Here is an 18,325-nt window from a genome sequence, read left to right as displayed (position 1 = left end):
TCCCCTCGCCAAATTTTATAGTGTGGACCATGGATTCCTGAATGACATGCTGATGCCACCACCTAAAGGAACCTTGTCTGAAAACAGGTGGTCAACATCTTAGTTTCATTTAAGTGGTAGTAATGTCAGATCAAGAGGCTAAAAAGTTAACTACAAAACAAACACTTGAAATTAAATTTAGTATGCAAGGAAACTTTCATGTTCAACTTTAAGCATGGAAAGCTTCTCAGATATCCAAACACTACAGCATATGACCAAACAATATAATCCCATGGAAAATATTTATCCTTCGAAAACGAAAGATTACTGAGAAATCCACTGTTTTACATTACAGTGATTATTCTCCCAAAAATTGTTAGAAACATTTCCTCTTCCCACTATAAAAGGTATTAGAAGAGGAAGACTTTCTAATATCAGGTACTTCAGAAAATATTTTCTCTTTTTTCCACATTCTTCCTCTGAGAAACTGCCTTTGAAGTTGAGAGAGAGAGAGAGAGAGATTACCTTATCAGTAAAATCCAATAACAAAAAGATAAATACCCTAGTAAGTCAGAAAAAAAAAGAGCCATAATCACTTAAGGGTCTTTGAATCTTTTCCATGAATCCATGACATGAGTTTGAGTCAAGTCTAAGTTTGCCTACAATGGGAGTATTGGAAGAAAAATAATTCTGACTTTGAACAGGGTCAGTTTCACCAAGGTTATTTTCTCAGTTTCAGTACACAATTTTTTTTTCCTGGTCGACCTACCTAAAAAGGTTAAAAACTTGCAAAGTTAGATTAAAGGCAATCAGAAGCTTTATGGGAATTTATATATTTGGAACAGCTGCTTTACAAACTATTAAATTCTGGAATATACAGTGCTTTAATCCCTCCACTTTAGAAATGAGCAATTTGCCTGCAGTGAGCGTACCTTCATTAGCACCTGGCTCAATCTCAGGAAGAACAATGGCACAACCAGGAGTGGTGATGTGCAGCAGAACAAATACTAGGGCCCAAGGAGTGGATCCATATGCACTGGGTCCTAAGAACGGTGATGCATAGCAAAGACACTAGGGCATGAGAAAGTGGCAATGTACACTAGAGAAATGCTGGGTCCCAAGGAATATAAACAAGTCTAAATGAATAAGGGGTAAATCCATTCATGAAACCATCTCTCATTCTATTCATTTTTTTTTATATGCCACATTATAAGGCTCCAAAGCCCACCTATTAGTAGTGTACATAATTTAAAAGAAAAACAAGAAAAATGCCTGGCTATCACCCCAAGCCAGATTTAGATAAAGAAAACAGCTCTTCAGTTAACTTTAGGCAAATAGAATTATTCATTTGCATCAGTGTGAATGGTTCACAGAAAACTAAGAATAGGCCAGTCCTGTTCCTCAGGCTTCAGTGCTGTGCACTACAGTGTGGCAGACTAGTGCAAGGGTGCTGTTCAACATGGTCAGCAAGGCTTGGGTATGCCACAGAGTTATATGCTGTAGTCCCATAAAGGGGGGGGGGGGGGAAGAAAGCTACTGCTCTTGTGGCAGTTCCTGCCAGCCAAAGAACAGCATAGAAAGCTAGTCTCAAAAGAGGGCATCACTCCAGCCCTTAGGACCATAATGTGAACTGTGTGGCTCAGGTATGTTATCTGGGGCAGTGGGAAAAAAGAAAGAAAGAGGACACCATCTTCAGATTCATTGCAAATAAATGTTTTAATTACTAAAAAATGTCTGATTTCTCCTTGTTTATTTTCTAATTTCAAATATGGTAGATTATGTTATATTGTAGGTTTCATGAAGGCTAACCACATCCTCTGAAAAATTTTAAGAATATAAGATATGCCATGCTGGATCCATCGAGCTCTGCATCCTGTCTCTGACAGTGGCCAGTTCATATCACAAGTACCTGCTAGATCCCAAAAAGTAATGTTAGATCTTGTTTATTATCATGCCCAATGATAAGTAATAGCTTTCCCAAGACTACCTAGCTAATAATTGTTTATGAACTTTTTTTTGTCCAAATCTTTTAAACCCAACTATGCTAGATGGCTTGATCACATCCTCTGGCAACAAATTTTATTGCTTGATTATGCATGGAGTGAAACAATATTTTATATGATTTGTTTTAAACTTTATTGTCTTGTTTTAGTATTTGAAAAGGTAAATAGCTGGTCCTTATTTATCCACTGTACTGCACTCATGATTTTATGAACTTCTATTAAATCTCCTCTCAGTTTTCTCCAACTGAGGAAACCTAACCAATTTAGTCTTTCTTCATAAGGAGGAGAATCCATCCCCTTTATTATTTTAACTGCCCTTCTCTGTATTTTTCCAAGTTCCGCTGCTTCTTTTTTGAGATGAGGCGATCAGAACTACACACAATATTGATGGTGCAGTCAAACCATGGATCAATAAAGAGGGATTATGATATTCTCAGTTTTATTCTCCATTCCTTGCCAAATTTCTAACATTCTGTTTACCTTGTTGGACTGCTGCCATACATTGAGCTGAGGATTTCTAACAATTGTCCACAAGAACTCTAAGGTCCTTCTCCTGGGTGGCAATTTCTAGTATGGAACCTAGCATCTTGTGAATCTATAGTTGGGATTAATTTTCCCAGTCAGCATCACTTTGCACCTGTCCACATTAAATTTCATCTGCCATTTAGAGATTTAGTCTCCTGGTCTTGCAAGTTCCTACTGCAATTCCTCACAATCCACTGTTTTAACAACTTTGAATAATTGTGTGTTACCTGCCAAATTTATTATCTTACTCACTGTCCCCTTTTCCACATCATTAATGAATATGTTAAACAGCACAGGTACCAGTACAGCCACTCTGGGTCCCTTTTTTGAGAAAGACAGCATATAAATTGAAAGTCTAATGTATTATACAGATCCCTGGGGCACTCCACTAATTATCTTTCTCCATTTGGAAAATTGACCATTTAGTCTTATTATTTGTCTTTTAACCAGCTACTAATCTACAATAAAATACTGCTCCCTATTCCATGTCTCTTTAATTTTCTCAGGAGTCTTATGTCAAATGCCTTCTGAAAAACCAAATACACTATATAAACTGGCTCACCTTTATCCACATGTTTATTAAAACCTTAAAAAATATCCAATACATTTGCTAAAATCAGGTTGATTCTTCTCCATTAAGCCATGTAGCTCACCAGACTATAGTTTCTTAGATCACAACTGGAGCCCTTTTTAAAAATCTTGCTCTTGAAAGTGACAGTTGCATGGGTCCCAAGGATACAGGCTCCTGTTGGTTTTATGTTATGCATGTCACACTATTTGATTATTACCAATAAAGGATTCTACTTGCCTCAAGGTTGCTATGGAGACTTACTTTATTCAATTCTGGTCTTAAAAAGATGCAAAACTTTAAGCAGCACAATAAGCAAAAGATATCTAGGACACAGGCAGAGCATAAGCATACAGGAGAAAGACTTACAGCATCCCAGGGAGAGCAGCAACGTGCAGGACAGAAAGATACATGGGCACCAGGACAGCCATAATGCACAACACCAAAACATGCTGTGTCCTGAAAGAATCAAAATACAAATAAAAGACATACAGCCCAGAGAAATCCTCTGATGGCAGGAATTAAAACAAAAAATTCTCTAAATTTTTCTCACTCTATTGAAAACAATGGAATAAAGTCACACTGAAAACTCCAAAGACTCATGTACAAGCATTTAATGTACAAAAACTAACAGCAAAGACAACACTTGTTAGCTGTACAGCAGTTTGTTCATTTTCTGAAGAACTCCTCTTACCAGAGCATCAGGCCAGCAAAGGGATGCCATCAAGGTAGCTCCTTGTTTTAGCATCAGTATCAAGAAATGGCACTCACTGAAAAACTTCACAGCTTTGAAAAGCATGCTGCTCTCACTAACAATAGATACTCTCAGAGTCTCGCCTGAGATGTGCCACAAGTAAAATCAGATAGAGAATACAGAACATACGAGTTGTACCATATGAGGAAGCACACTTTGGGGGTGTTAACATCAAAACTTACTTTTTCTATCATTCTACCCAGAGTTCATTGCAGTCCTCATGCAGGGCAACAGATACAGCACTAGCTTCAACCAAGCATTCATTCCAATCTGTACATGCAGGGAAGCTTCCAGTACTGTGCATGAGTGACTAAAGTTTTCATTAATTCTTGGTGGCAAATAAATAAATCAGGGTGCAATGGCATCAGTCCAAGTGTAAGCTCCTGCCTTCCCAAACAAAATCATTCTACCCCCAGATCTCTTCATCTCTCATTTCTCCTGCTTCTGGGCCTCTTTCTTGGGCAATTAATCAGGGTCTGACTTCTCTATTCCAGACACACAGACTAAGAATTTCTCTTATATTAGAGATCACAATTAACAGTGGACCACTGGCTCAAAGTCCAACCAGAACTCCATGACTGTGCAGCAAGAGTTGTATCATGAATGTCACACTGAGGCTATGGGATAAAGGATGAAATACCAAGACAAATAAGATATTAAAAAGGTAAACTGGCCAAGTCATTGCCAACAATTATAGGTAAAGCTGTGAAACAGCTGAAAAAATCCTGCAGGAAGAAAGTGTTAAAAAGTAGTGACTAGCAATCAGCAAGGTTAAAACTAACAAGATGCTCTACTAAAGCTGGGGTCCAGGGAGACATATAGAATTAACTAAGGGAAAGCACAATGGACAGAATTTTTTTTTTTAGTTTATCCAGATGTCTAGTTTTCAAACAATTTAGAAAATCATCTCCTATCATCTATTTTGCCCCTGCTCATTAGTATTGTAATAACTATAAATTTGTGCAGAAATACAGACAACCACATAGGCAGATTGTAAAGTGATTATAGAACTAGCACCTGCATCTGGCTGGAAGGCTGCAAGTCTTAGTGAAAATGGACATGCTCAAATAGCTGAGACTTTTTTGGTAGGCTATGCACTTCTTGTTTCAAACCACGTTGGAGAAATAAATGGAGGGGGAATTCATAAGAGAAAGCTGGGAGAATAAAACCAGGTGATAAGATGGTGGGTGGGCAAGAAAATGATAGCCAGGCTGAGCAGTAATGCTTGTGTGATGGACCATGAGGCTGTCTACATTTTAAAGACATCTTCTACTGTCTTACTTTTTTGCCAGGTTATTTGGTGCACAGTTGGACCTTTTGATTTCTGATAGAGCCTTTTCATTTTAAAACATCTGCTAAAATACTATCACAGTAGATGTCAGAAATATCAATTGGTCCACCTAGTCTCCCCAGTTATTCCTGTCTACACTGTCAGGGATATATCTCACCAGCTGTCAGCCATAGTGTAACTTCTTGTAAAATATTCCTCCTTTTTGAGACAGCTTTTGTTCTCTTCCTCCTTAGTACTCTACTTTTAAGACACAGTAGCATGCAATATTGTCTGTATCCTGAAGATACCTCCCAAATGTCTTGCCCCTTACCATGGGAATTTTACCCCTGCACCTCTTCCACCCTTCCCTTTCTCTCCACCATATCATGACTATCACTTTCTCTTTTCCCATTCCTCCCCGAACCCGTCCCAGTTTCATCTCCTATTTTTCAATGTCAACCACCCTTAGGGATGCCTCATTCCCATCCATATCACCCACTCTCTTTTCCTCTCCCTCCCATCCTGAATTTTCCTCACATGCTCTATTTCATCCCATTTTAAGGCAATCTTTCTCACTCCTCGTTACAGGGTTATCCCCTCCACCCCACCTTAGAATAGCTCTTGCCTCCAAACCTTCAGGGTGTGTGGGTATGCAGAAGGGGGTCTCATTTTATTTCTATCTCCCCTCATTTGCCCAGCCCATGCTCACAGTTAAAAATTCCATTTGATCCTAGTCAATACTAAAAGGCAGATCCAGTCCTTATTTTGGACCACTACATCTGTGAACTTGTAGTTCCAATTTCTCCAAGAAACAAAAAACTACAAATCCATTGATTCAGTGAGAGGAAAGGAGGTGTGGAGAGGGGCAAGACCAGTACTGACACAACCAGGGTCAGGTGGCGATCCTACGAGTGATGGGGGTGGGGAGGGGGGTACCAGGGACGTGAGAGGAGCTATGAAACAAACCTACTTACCAAAAAGTTACCCTCCCATCCCATGTAGTCTCTTACCTGCAGTCTCCCTCACCGCCACCCTACATCACGCACCCCTGGGGAGAGGGAAAGTAAACACTGTTACCGACCCCCTCTGCAAAGCTGATAGACGAGCCAGCCCCTCAGACAATTTAGCAGCATGTCTCCCTTCTATATCCCACACAGAGTCTCCCTATTGGGCAGCAGCAGAGCCCTGCAGCACCATTCTGCGCAAGCGCGTCACGATCAACTGACAGTCCTCACAGACGCATGCGCTCCACGCCTAGACAGGAAACAGCAGCAACCCTGGAAGGCGAGCAACGGACATGCGCACTGCGCGCGATGCCCCAGGCCAAAGCGCCGCGCATGCGCACGGCTTCGCTCTTCTTACCGTGGCGGAGCGCCGCACCCTTAAGGTCCACGGCTGCAACGCGGCATCCGTGGCTGATAAGAGAAGCCTTAACGCTGCAAGCAAGAGGAAAGGAAGAACTGTAGGCAGGACCCGTGACTTCTCAACGCTCACCTCACAGCGACCGCCTAGCTCTCAGCCTCGCTCCTATCCTCATACTGCCACTACACATCCGGGACTCGCTACGTTTTCGTGACATCATCGCGCACGAGCTCCTCGCTCGAGAGGCGCCTGCGCGTACCGACTACAAAAGGTGCGAGGAGGAAAAAGCGGGAGAAGTGCAAGAGATGGATGGAAAGGGGTTGGGTTTGTGTGAAATCTGAACGGTAGGGAGGTGGCAAGCTAGGTAGAGTGGGGGGTTTAAAATATTTCCCATTCCCAACCCTTTGAAGACCAAGATACATCTACCTTAACCAAAATTTTGTGGCACACCAAGTAGGGGACAGGCTACACAGAGATGGAGCCATAACAATTCTTGAGAGGGCCAAGATTAACTGGTCACTGTGGACAGCACGCCTCCCCCCAGCCTATCGTAGGAGGGTGTTCATGGTAGTGGCTAGAAACCCTAACTTCTGGCACTAGGCTGTCTCTGTCTTCTTGACCTGTCTGTTTCTCACTTGCCCTCTGTGGTCAAGGCAACTACTTTATAGAGAGGGGAGGTTGTAAGGGTATTAGGGCAGAGGAAGCTTATGGATTGCCCCTGCCTCCTCACCCCTCACACACACACAGATTCTAATAAATATTGAAAATTATGCAGTTCTGATAATAGATTTTACATGAACAAGAACATTAATAGTACAGGTGTACAGCCCTGTAAAAAAGTAAGAAAACATATTTGGAAGCAATAGTAAATCTATTGTAATGTGTGTTGGATATTTATTTATTTATTTATTTAAGGTTTTTTTATACCGGCATTCAAGAACTCGTTCTCATCATGTCGGTTTACAGAAAACAGGGGTGCAAAAATATAACCAAAAACATAAACGTGGAGAAGAGAAGCAGTTACAATTAACAAGGGCTAATGAACTGGGATTGTAAGAAATAAAAGAGATAGAGGAGGATAATTATATACAAGTGTACAATGTAAATAAGGAGTCCACTATATATACAAGAGAACAAAATAAATATGGAGTCCACTATATACAGCTACTTAGCATAGGAATTATTGATGGATCTTGTTAGGAGGAGTTCGGGAAGGCTTGCAGGATATGAGCTTGGCCCTCAAAAAGCCACAAGTAAAATGAATTCAATATAATAAATTTCCCATATCAAAACTGCAACAACTGCCAGCATTCAAACAGTAAAAAGCCTACTTATGAAAAGACAACTCTGCAATTATTACATCAGGCCCTAAAAAGCCAATAAACCTACGATTAGGAAAACAAAGAGGCAAGCTGCTATAGTTCCCAACACTCTAGCAGAATATATCAATACATTCAAAATACAAGCAGTCCCTCACCAAATGCAGAATAGAGTGACCATAACGTAGTACTACAAATGTAGTGAAAAACTGAATTATACATATTTTGGCTTGTGGTTTACATGTAGTGCAACAATGAAAAAACAGAAGATTTACAATTCCTCAAATATCAAATAATAAAATCTGGAAATACTGGCTTAGCCCCCAAGTCAGGTGTGCTTTCAGGAGCTGTTGCTACTGCTACCTCTGTCACCATCAAGCCTTAGCCGACTCCTTGCTTCCTAAGAAAAACGTAGGCCCATGACGCTGCCCAAGCCCGGAGCTAGCTGGGTGCAGCGCATATAGTCTCTGCTTCGCCCCTCCGACCACATAGACAAGCCTGTCTTGGTGCTGCCGTGCCTCTCCTTCTCTCTGGTGATGATGGAGGGAGCGATGACGCGGCTGAAGGTATGTGGCCGGGGGGGGGGGGGAGAGACCCTCAGCAGGTTATGATATTGTCACCAGGTTGGTTTTTAGGCTGCATCACAGCCTACCAGCCCCCCTTTTTTGCCAAGCCAGAATCCGAGGAGCATCGTTGGGGAATCATTAGGGAGAGGAGAACTTGCTGATTTGTCTCCCTATTTGCGAGGGTTTTCTTGCATCAGTGAGTAGTTCAGCCTGGGTGCTGGAGCTGGCTGCATCAGCAATGCATGGCTAGCTCGGTAGCAGATGGGAATTGCCAGTGCAAACAGTGGAGAGTAGCTACGGCTCGATAGTGTTCTTGGCAATACGTGGAGGAAAGGCAGCCCCAAATCGCGGGAGGCCGAATGTCAGAAGCAGCAATCGATGGAGCAGCAGCCCGGAACCTCTGCAGCTCAAGGAGCAACAGAAAGGACAATACCGAACAGGAGCAAGCACAAGACAGCAGACAGAAGTGTTATAGCCCTGAATCATGGCAGCCCGGGATTGCAGCACAAGCTAATTGGTGGTGCAATCTGCTAAGACCCTTCCTATAGTGGTGAGGAGTTCGAAGAGGGTCAGAACCAGCAATTGGTTTCGCAGCAGTCCGAAAGATAGAAGAAGCAGGGTTACAGAAACAGCAGCCTGAGGAGGACTAAAAAAAACATTTACACATGGTTTCCAAGAATCAATCGTACTCTGAGATCGGGTGGCACCTTCATGACTTCAAGTGGACAAGAAGAAGGCACATCATCTAAGGTGATGTCCAAGCCAAAGTGGGGGCGTAAAGCAAAGAAATCACCACAAAAGAGTATGGACCAACATACAGATCAACCGTTGGCCACAACACAAATGAACTGGGACCAGAAGGGCAGCCACAGCACGAGGAAGGAGGTAGCGGTACATTATACCAGAGACCCATCCTACCTCAGGCTGAAGGGGATTTGTATAGGGAGGCCTTGATTAATGGGGACTCAGCATCCTATATACAAGGGGGACCGGTGAGGATGGAAACATGGTAAAGGCAGCAGTCTGGTACCTACTATCGCAGCATGTAGTGGCCCTTTGGGCTAGCGTGGTGTCCCACAGTCCATCGATGCAATTTCTGCCACTGCAAAGGCCACAACCATGGCCAGCAAATGTGCATCCTGTCTATGGAGCTTACCCCTAACCACCCCAGACATGGCCATGGTTTGGACTCTCTCAATGGCAACTGGGCAGTGCAGCGGAGGAAGTGGCCAGTGGATCTCAGTAGACTATGAAGGCAGGTCCAGGCATTGTAGTCATGCCCCAGGACAGCCACCATACAGTCAGAGAGGACGAGCCCCCATGGGCTGGAGACAGCTGCAGGCAAGAAGAGCTGGCCCGGAAAACACAGGAGGGACCCAGCGAGCCTGAGAGACCAACAACCATCAGTGAATCGGGATGGCGGAACCCTGAATTGAGGGGTGGCCTGGGCGGATGGGAACACAGTAATAAAGCAGGTGGAGGGTAACAAAAAGAAAAAAAAAGAGGTGAAGGCCCAGGTCAGGATCCAGCTCAGATAGCTCCTCAAACACTTCAGACTTGGACAGCATCTCCAATTTTAGTCCGGTTTGACCCTCCAGTGAGGCATCGAGGACCCCCCAGCCCTAACACTGCTTTTAGAGCTATGGGAAAGCGTACCAAAACCATTGTGGAAGAAAATTAGGAAACAGACATATCTACCTTATAAATGGCCTGTGACCGACGGCCCGCAAATGCGCAGTAGAGCGCAGCTCTACTGCGCATGTGCGGGCAAGGATGTCGATCAGAAAAAAAAAATGGCGGTGGGGCCGCAGGAGCGGGAGGAGAAGCAGCGGCGCCGCGCGCGCGCGCGGTGCCGCTGCTTCTCCTCCCCAGATCTGCCGGCAGATCTCGGGGGGGGGGGTGTCACTCCCGCGCCCCCCCCACCGAGATCTGCCGGCAGATCTCGGGGGGGGGGTGTCACTCCCGCGCCCCCCCCCACCGAGATCTGCCGGCAGATCTCGGGGGGGGGGGGGTGTCACTCCCGCGCCCCCCCCACCGAGATCTGCCGGCAGATCTCGGGGGGGGGTGTCACTCCCGCGCCCCCCCCCACCGAGATATGCCGGCAGATCTCGGGGGGGGGGTGTCACTCCCGCGCCCCCCCACCGAGATCTGCCGGCAGATCTCGGGGGGGGGGTGTCCCTCCCGCCCCCCCCCCCCCCCGAGATCTGCCGGCAGGAGCGGGAGGAGTTAATGGAGCCGGGTGAGGGTTGCGGGAAGTCGCGCTTACGGCGCCGGGAGGAAATGGAGGTGGGTGGAGGGAGGGAGGGAGAGGGGGACTGAGTGAGTGGGAGGGAGGGAGGGAGAGGGGGACTGAGTGAGTGGGAGGGAGGGAGAGGGGGGACTGAGTGGGAGGGAGTGAGGGAGAGGGGGGACTGAGTGAGAGGAGAGGGAGGGTGGAGAGGAGTGGGTGGGGGAGGGGGGTGGTGAAGAGTGAGGGGAGAGAGAATGAGGGGGAGGTGAGAGACAGAGGGATGTAGCCCGTTTTAACGGGCTTTACGGCTTGTATAGGTATATTCAAGTTATTGGAGGGAAGGAGGAAGAGGGGCGACAGGAAGGACAAGAAGAGCGATCGACCACCAGATGCAGACAAAACCATTCCAAGGAATATCATCAACTGGATGAGAGCTTTCATGAAAATGATGAGTTTCATCAGCCAGGACGTCCCTTCCCAGTATGGCCTCATGTTGAGTTATTCCAACACCATTTTAGAAGCCTGTAAAGAGTATGACAGCTAGGCTTAGCTTAATTATGACAAGTGCTTCCAGGACAAGATGGAAGAAAAACAGATTCACGGCCTGGGATACATAAGACATCAGTCTCTGGCTCAAGCAGATGACTAACAAGGCAAGCTGAGCTGAAATCCACTAGCACACCATAGCAGACAGCCAGTGCGGACACAGGTGGGAACACTATGTGTTGGGGATACAAGTCTTCATGCAGCTTTCAGGACTGCAAGTTCCGACACGTCTGTTCTATATATTTTGGTGTCCATCCTGTGATCAAGTGTGCCAAGAAGGCAAGTTCGAAGTACCGCTGTCTCACAAGAAAACTGAAGAACCTTCTACTGTCATCTACTTCGTGGGGATTGAGCTAGACTCGGACATGATGGTGTCGAGACTGCCTGAAAACAACTTGACTAAATTAAGGCTATTACTTCAGTTGGCATTAAACCCCAAAGAAGTGCACGCTGACCCACATGCAGTCTCTGATAGATACCCTGAACTTTGCATGTAAGGTGATACCTATGGGGAGAGAGGGTTCCTATGAAGGTTGGCAGCAGCAACTTCAGGGGTTACCAGGCCAAAACATTTCATTCGAATAACAAGGCCCATAAAGGATGATCTAGCTATTTGTGCATCATTTGTCAAAGAATTCAATGGCGTTTCCATGTGGCTGGAGCCTCCGGTATCCAACAAGGATCTGGACATATTCTAACATGCCTCAAGCAGTTTACACTGTCAGGGTTACTGGTCTGCTGCACTATGGCCGCTGTGATGGGTACAAGTGGACCTAACCTGCAATGTCACATTTGAGTTATTTCCCATAAAGGTCACACTGGTAATATGGGGTTTCAAGTTTCAGAACAGACAATTTTCTGGTGCGACAACCATGCTATTGTCGATGTAATTAATAGACAGTCTGCTAGGGATGTGAATCGTTTTAGGACGATTAAAATTATCGTCCGATAATTTTAATATCGTCTTAAACCGTTATGGAACACAATACAATACAGATTCTAACGATTTATCGTTATAAATCGTTAGAATCGTGAGCCGGCACACTAAAACCCCCTAAAACCCACCCCCGACCCTTTAAATTAAATCCCCCACCCTCCCGAACCCCCCCCCAAATAACTTAAATAACCTGCGGGTCCAGCGGCGGTCCGGAACGGCAGCGGTCCGGAACGGGCTCCTGCTCCTGCATCTTGTCATCTTCGGCCGGCGCCATTTTCCAAAATGGCGCCGAAAAATGACGGCGGCCATAGACGAAAAAGATTGGACGGCAGGAGGTCCTTCCGGACCCCCGCTGGACTTTTGGCAAGTCTCGTGGGGGTCAGGAGGCCCCCCACAAGCTGGCCAAAAGTTCCTGGAGGTCCAGCGGGGGTCAGGGAGCGATTTCCCGCCGCGAATCGTTTTCGTACGGAAAATGGCGCCGGCCATACGCGTATGGCCGGCGCCATTTTCCGTACGGAAATTGGCGCCGGCAGGAGATCGACTGCAGGAGGTCGTTCAGCGAGGCGCCGGAACCCTCGCTGAACGACCTCCTGCAGTCGATCTCCTGCCGGCGCCATTTTCCGTACGAAAACGATTCGCGGCGGGAAATCGCTCCCTGACCCCCGCTGGACCTCCAGGAACTTTTGGCCAGCTTGTGGGGGGCCTCCTGACCCCCACGAGACTTGCCAAAAGTCCAGCGGGGGTCCGGAAGGACCTCCTGCCGTCCAATCTTTTTCGTCTATGGGCGCCGCCATTTTTCGGCGCCATTTTGGAAAATGGCGCCGGCCGAAGACGACAAGATGCAGGAGCAGGAGCCCGTTCCGGACCGCTGCCGTTCCGGACCGCCGCTGGACCCGCAGGTTATTTAAGTTATTTGGGGGTGGGGGATTTAATTTAAAGGGTCGGGGGTGGGTTTTAGGGGGTTTTAATGTGCCGGTTTTTCGATTTTTCGATTTTTCGATTTTTTAACGATTTTCACGATATTTTACCCCCCCCAAACGGCAACAATACGATTCCCTCCCCCTCCCAGCCGAAATCGATCGTTAAGACGATCGAGGACACGATTCACATCCCTACAGTCTGCCAGATGCCCCAGGGTTGTAGAGCTAATGAGAAATTGTGCTGTCTGTTAAGATTTAATACTGCAATTCAGGCACGACATGTTCCAGGGATTAATCATGGTATCGCAGATGCGTTGTCCAGAGCTAAATGGGATTAGTTCCACATGCAGGATCTCAGTCCCAAAATACCTATGAAGGATTAGACTACAACCCAAAGGACCTCTTCCAGAGATTAATAGCTCCCGCTACTTGGGCAGCATAGCACCAGGGTTATGAGCTCATGTGGAACTTCTTGGTCTGTTATGGATGAATTTCAGGACCTGTCCCTGAAGACTTAATAGTGCGTTATATAGCTGAGGTGAAAGATGCGGGTCTATCTGGGAGGCAGTCTCCAATTGCTTGGCTGGGTTGGCTTTCTTTCCCAAGGCACAAGGTTGGGGAGTCCTGCCAAAACCTTCCTAGTAAAGAAAATGATGACTGGATGTCTAGGAAAGTTGGTATTTCAAAGGATTCACGACACCTGGTGACACATGATATACTAGTAAAGTTATGGCATATCCTGTTGTGCATTTGCCTATTGGAATTTGAAATGTTATTGTTCCAACTTGTAGGAAATTGTCCTGTCAGCAAGAATTGGTATAACAGCCAAAATGAACTCTTTGACATCAGTAAAAATGGACATTATCTGTTCTGCTCTGGGCAGCCAAATGCAGAGAGTGCAGTTCTTTGTACGTGACTGGTCTGGACAGATTTATGCCCCAGCCGAACTGAAGCTGAAAGAGGCCAAATGGCACTGTGTGTGATTTTGAACCAGAAAAACATTTGAGGCCTCTTTTTATGCCCTAAATCCCAAGCCAAGATCAGAGTTTCAGTGCCCTGTGAAATGTGTCATTCATCAAAGCGACCACTCTCTGAACCTGAAAAAGTAGACAGGCAAAAGAGCAGGAAAATCTGCTAATGAAAAGCCTTAATTATGTATTCACCTGACTATGCATGAAGCTATTGAATTATGCATAGGTAAGCCCTTAAAAGCAGCAGAAGTGAAGGGGGAGGAGTCAAGATAACATTCCAAGTTATTTATTTATTTATTTATTTATTTCCTTGTTACATGTAACTGCTTTTCTGCACTATTGTTTAAATGGTAAAGTTTTTTATAATTACACCCCTGTTTCATGTGAACCAGCATGATGGGACCACCGTCTTGAATGTTGGTATATAAAAAAGTTAAATAAATAATAAATAAAATAAGATGGCAGCAATCAGAGGTCAGATGTGAGTGATCTGTCGGGCTGCCTATCGGAAAATACTGTTTCTTCGGTGCCAAATGCCTCCTAAAAGAAAGGGGAAGGTTTGGGTATATCCTACGTTCCTTACCTTCTCCGATTCAGCAGGAGGAGATCACCCGATTTATGACTTTGCCAGCATGCATCCCGAGAGTTGAGGAGCCCGATGAGCGAGGCAAGGTGAGAGGACTGCCTTCGCCAGCAGAGGAGACGTCTCTGAGCCCAGATCTCAGACAGCTACCAATCCAGAGGGCTGGGACTTTGCCCATTCCCAGAGCATCATTCGTGGAGTTCACTTCTGGGTTGAAGGCAGAGAATGGAACGCTGACCGCGGTAAGGCTGGATACAGCAACAACTGGCGTGGTCTCCCCAGAGAACGCAGAAGATGCAGAAATATCAGGTACCGGGATGGAGGCGGGGGCTACAGGGGGAAACACCAATATTGTAAACCTGCAAACCAACAGAGGTGAAATCCCCGAGTTTAAGCCCTTTGCTATACCAATACGCCCTGAGGTGGTGACTTTGGGTGCCCTGTGGGACCTTGTGGCGGGTTTCGCTGCAACCTTAAATGAATATAATGTTAAACTGGATCACTCAATCCAAAAAAGTAATCAAATTTCATCAGAAATTCAAACTCAAGTTAATGTCTTGGCTTCAAACATAATGGGTTTGGAAGCAAAAGAGACTGAGACCCAAAACTTCAAAGTTGAAACAGTCAAAGACAGAGACGCTTTGGCAAGAAGAATAGAAGGCTTGGAAAATAAAGCTAGACACCTTAATTTAAGGTTTCTAAATTTTCCAAAAGTAATGGGAGAGATTTTGTATTCTACTTTGAAGAAATTTATTATAGAAGTCTTGGGTTTTACATCAGAAAATATGCTGTCAATAAACAATTGCTATTTCCTTCCTAAACCTTCATCTCCTCATATAAGGCTAAATCGTCAACAAGATCTAACTGAATTTCTTGAAAATTATATACCTGAAGTCACTAACAGAGGAACATTACTTGTTTCTTTTATAACACCATCTGATATAAATCAAGGGAAATTTCCTGTAAATTATTTGAATGCTCCAATTAAGATATATCCTGACTTGGCTTCTACCACTCAAGCACTTTCGCAAAGGGTTTTAACCCTCCGTCAGGATATTACTGCATTGGGCTATACGTTCTTATTAAGATTTCCTTGCAAATGTCTGATAAAAAAATGCAGATGAGTGTTATTATTTTCTTTTCATCTGAACAATTAAAAGTATTTTTGGAGTCTAAGAAACCAACTACTTCATCCCCAATGGGCACGTAAAATAATGATAATGCTGGAATAGAGTGTTATTGCTTTACTCTGTGATTTTGTTTTCCTAAAATTATCTCTCAGGAATTTCTAACCTCCCCTACTTAAAATTTTTATTTTGGTAATTGTTGGAATTATTTTGCCTGTATTTAATTACTTGGAAATTCAATATGGTTTTTTTTCATGTATTTCCATGAGCAAAATGTTTGTTTTGTGAATGTAAAATTGGATAAATAAAGAATTAAAAAAAAAAAGGCAGCAGAAGTGCAAGTGCTCAGAGTTGTCATGGCCATCCAAAGAGGTAGGTTATCCATCTGAGTGCTGCTGCTTCCCATCTCCCTGCTTTGCTTCCAGTCATCTTGGTCTGAGGTAACTAGCGGAGACCAAGGGCACAACAGAGCAAGGTTTAAGGGATGGGAGAGCTGAACTGCCTGTTGCTTTGGTGACAGTGACTGTCCTCTCTGCCTCTGTGCTGAAGACCTATGAAGGGAGAGAAAGCCTGACCAGCAAGAGAGCATGTGTTTCTGCAAGTCCTGTATGGTAAGAAACTGTAGTTATATTCCCTACCCCATGAGTTAGTAAATTAGAGATTATTAGCAGTTCAAACTTAAGTCTCTGCTAGAGAGAGGTGATGCCACCATTAATTGTAATCTGATCAAGCATGCTTTTATAACTATTGTTTTTCTTATTTTCTGTTTTCCTAATGTGCTTGTGTGTGTCCCAATGAAATGTTAAGCCCTGTGTAATATAGCAATAAATAAGATTTCTTCAGACAAACACTGGTAATTCTCTAAGCAAACGGACAGGAGAGTCGCTGGTGAAATAAGGAGGTTTACACATAAAGGAAGGTGGGGTTGGAACTCATAGCTCTTCTCCCTACAGGCTCGCATTTTCCCTTGCATTCTTTGGTGCCCTCTGTAATAGTGAGTTAGTGGCCAGGTCCAAGGTCAACACAGACTTTAATGGAATATTTCTTAAGGAATGGGCAGTCTATATAAAAAAAAAAAAAAAAAATCTGGCACACTCTTAATACAGGTCCTCCCTAGCATTCTTCCAGCCACCTTCAGTACTCATCCAGCAACCATCAACACTCACCCAACATCTTCAGCATTCATCTAGACACCTCAGCATTCATCCAGCAACCCTCAGCATTCATCCAGGATCCTCAGCACTCATCTAGACACCTCAGCATTCATCCAGCATTTATCCAGTCACCCTCAGCATTCATCCAGGATCCTCAGCACTCATCTAGACACCTCAGCATTCATCCAGCATTCATCCAGCCACCCTCAGCATTCATCCAAGATCCTCAGCACTCATCTAGACACCTCAGCATTCATCCAGCCACCCTCAGCATTCATCCAGGATCCTCAGCACTCATCTAGACACCTCAGCATTCATCCAGCATTCATCCAGCCACCTTCAGCATTCATCCAGCCATCCCATGCTATCAATCAGCCAATTCAGCATGCATCTAGCTTCCTCACCATTCATTCAGCTAAGGATCAGTACCACAACACTACAGTAACCATTTTTCCCTCAAAGAATACTTCCACAAGCCTTCACCTCCTTTACGTCTCAGAATATCATCTACGGGCAAATCCCATCAAAGTGTTCTCTTTAGTCACATCATGATGCTTACATACCCGATACACACATTGCACCACAACTTCTGCTACAAGACTAAGCCTTTGCTACGATATCAACCCATAACTCGCAGAAATCTAACTCCGGTGATGATCTCACCCTTGATGCAATTACTGGGGCTGGCCCTCTTCACTTTTAACACTTTTCAATGCCCAGTCAATTACCAAAAAAACTCACATCCTGCACGACTATCTGCTCGAAACTAAACCAAACATCTGTGCCATCACGGAGACCTGGCTAAAGCCATCAGGTACAGTCTTAATAAATCAACTTCCTACACAGATATATGATATCTTCTCCTTACCCAGAAAAAAGAAAAAAGGGGGAGGTCTCCTCATAGCCGCCAAAAAATCTCTCAACCTCACTCTTCAATCTATCAATATAATTCCCAAACTGGAGATAGGGTTTTTCAAATCTAAGTCACTCCAAATCCTCCTCACTTACGCTCCCCCCGGACTTTTAGAACAAGACGCCTCCCCCATGGTGGAAATCATAGCCAAATACGTAAAACTAGATTCTCCAGCCATAATCCTTGGAGATTTTAATCTTCACATCGATGCCAATCCTCGATCTTCTAACTGCGAAGCCTTCCTATCAGCCCTTTCAGACATGGGCTTCAAACAACACATCAACCAACCCACACATAAAGCAGGTCATACCCTTGACCTCATCTTCACAAATTCCAACCTCATTCCACTTTCACCACCTCTATGCCTCCCGGTTCCTTGGTCAGACCATTTCATGATCACCTCCACCATCAAGTCATTGACAGGATCTTCTGCTCCCCCTCAGGCGACCACTTTGTACTATAGGAAACCATGTCCTACAGAAGACCTCGGCAACTCTCTAATCAAAGAACTTCCTAATCTGGATCTATCTAACCCTAATTCTGCTATTACCTCTTGGCAAACTATTACTGAAATGATAGCTAATGACCTATGCCCACT

The 18,325-nt window shown here is 44.7% G+C and overlaps 1 long non-coding RNA gene across 2 annotated transcripts in view; it reads right to left on the bottom strand.

Annotated features, from left to right (window-relative positions):
* The window catches only part of LOC115082335, a 78,364-nt gene extending 71,676 nt beyond the window's left edge, over positions 1-6,688 (bottom strand). Inside the window, exons 1-3 of one of the 2 annotated variants that reach the window (XR_003854141.1) lie at positions 6,594-6,688; positions 6,110-6,147; positions 3,445-3,534 (exon numbers count right to left, since the gene is read on the bottom strand). This is a non-coding gene — a long non-coding RNA (uncharacterized LOC115082335). Of the gene's footprint in view, positions 1-3,444; positions 3,535-6,109; positions 6,148-6,461 lie in introns of both variants that reach the window. The other variant, XR_003854140.1, reaches the window with a different exon arrangement.
* Between the last annotated feature and the right edge of the window lie 11,637 nt (positions 6,689-18,325).

Source organism: Rhinatrema bivittatum, unplaced genomic scaffold (assembly GCF_901001135.1).
Source record: "Rhinatrema bivittatum unplaced genomic scaffold, aRhiBiv1.1, whole genome shotgun sequence".
NCBI lineage: Eukaryota > Metazoa > Chordata > Amphibia > Gymnophiona > Rhinatrematidae > Rhinatrema > Rhinatrema bivittatum.
The sequence above is the reverse complement of the archived record's forward strand: the minus strand, read 5'-3'. Positions and strand labels throughout refer to the sequence as shown.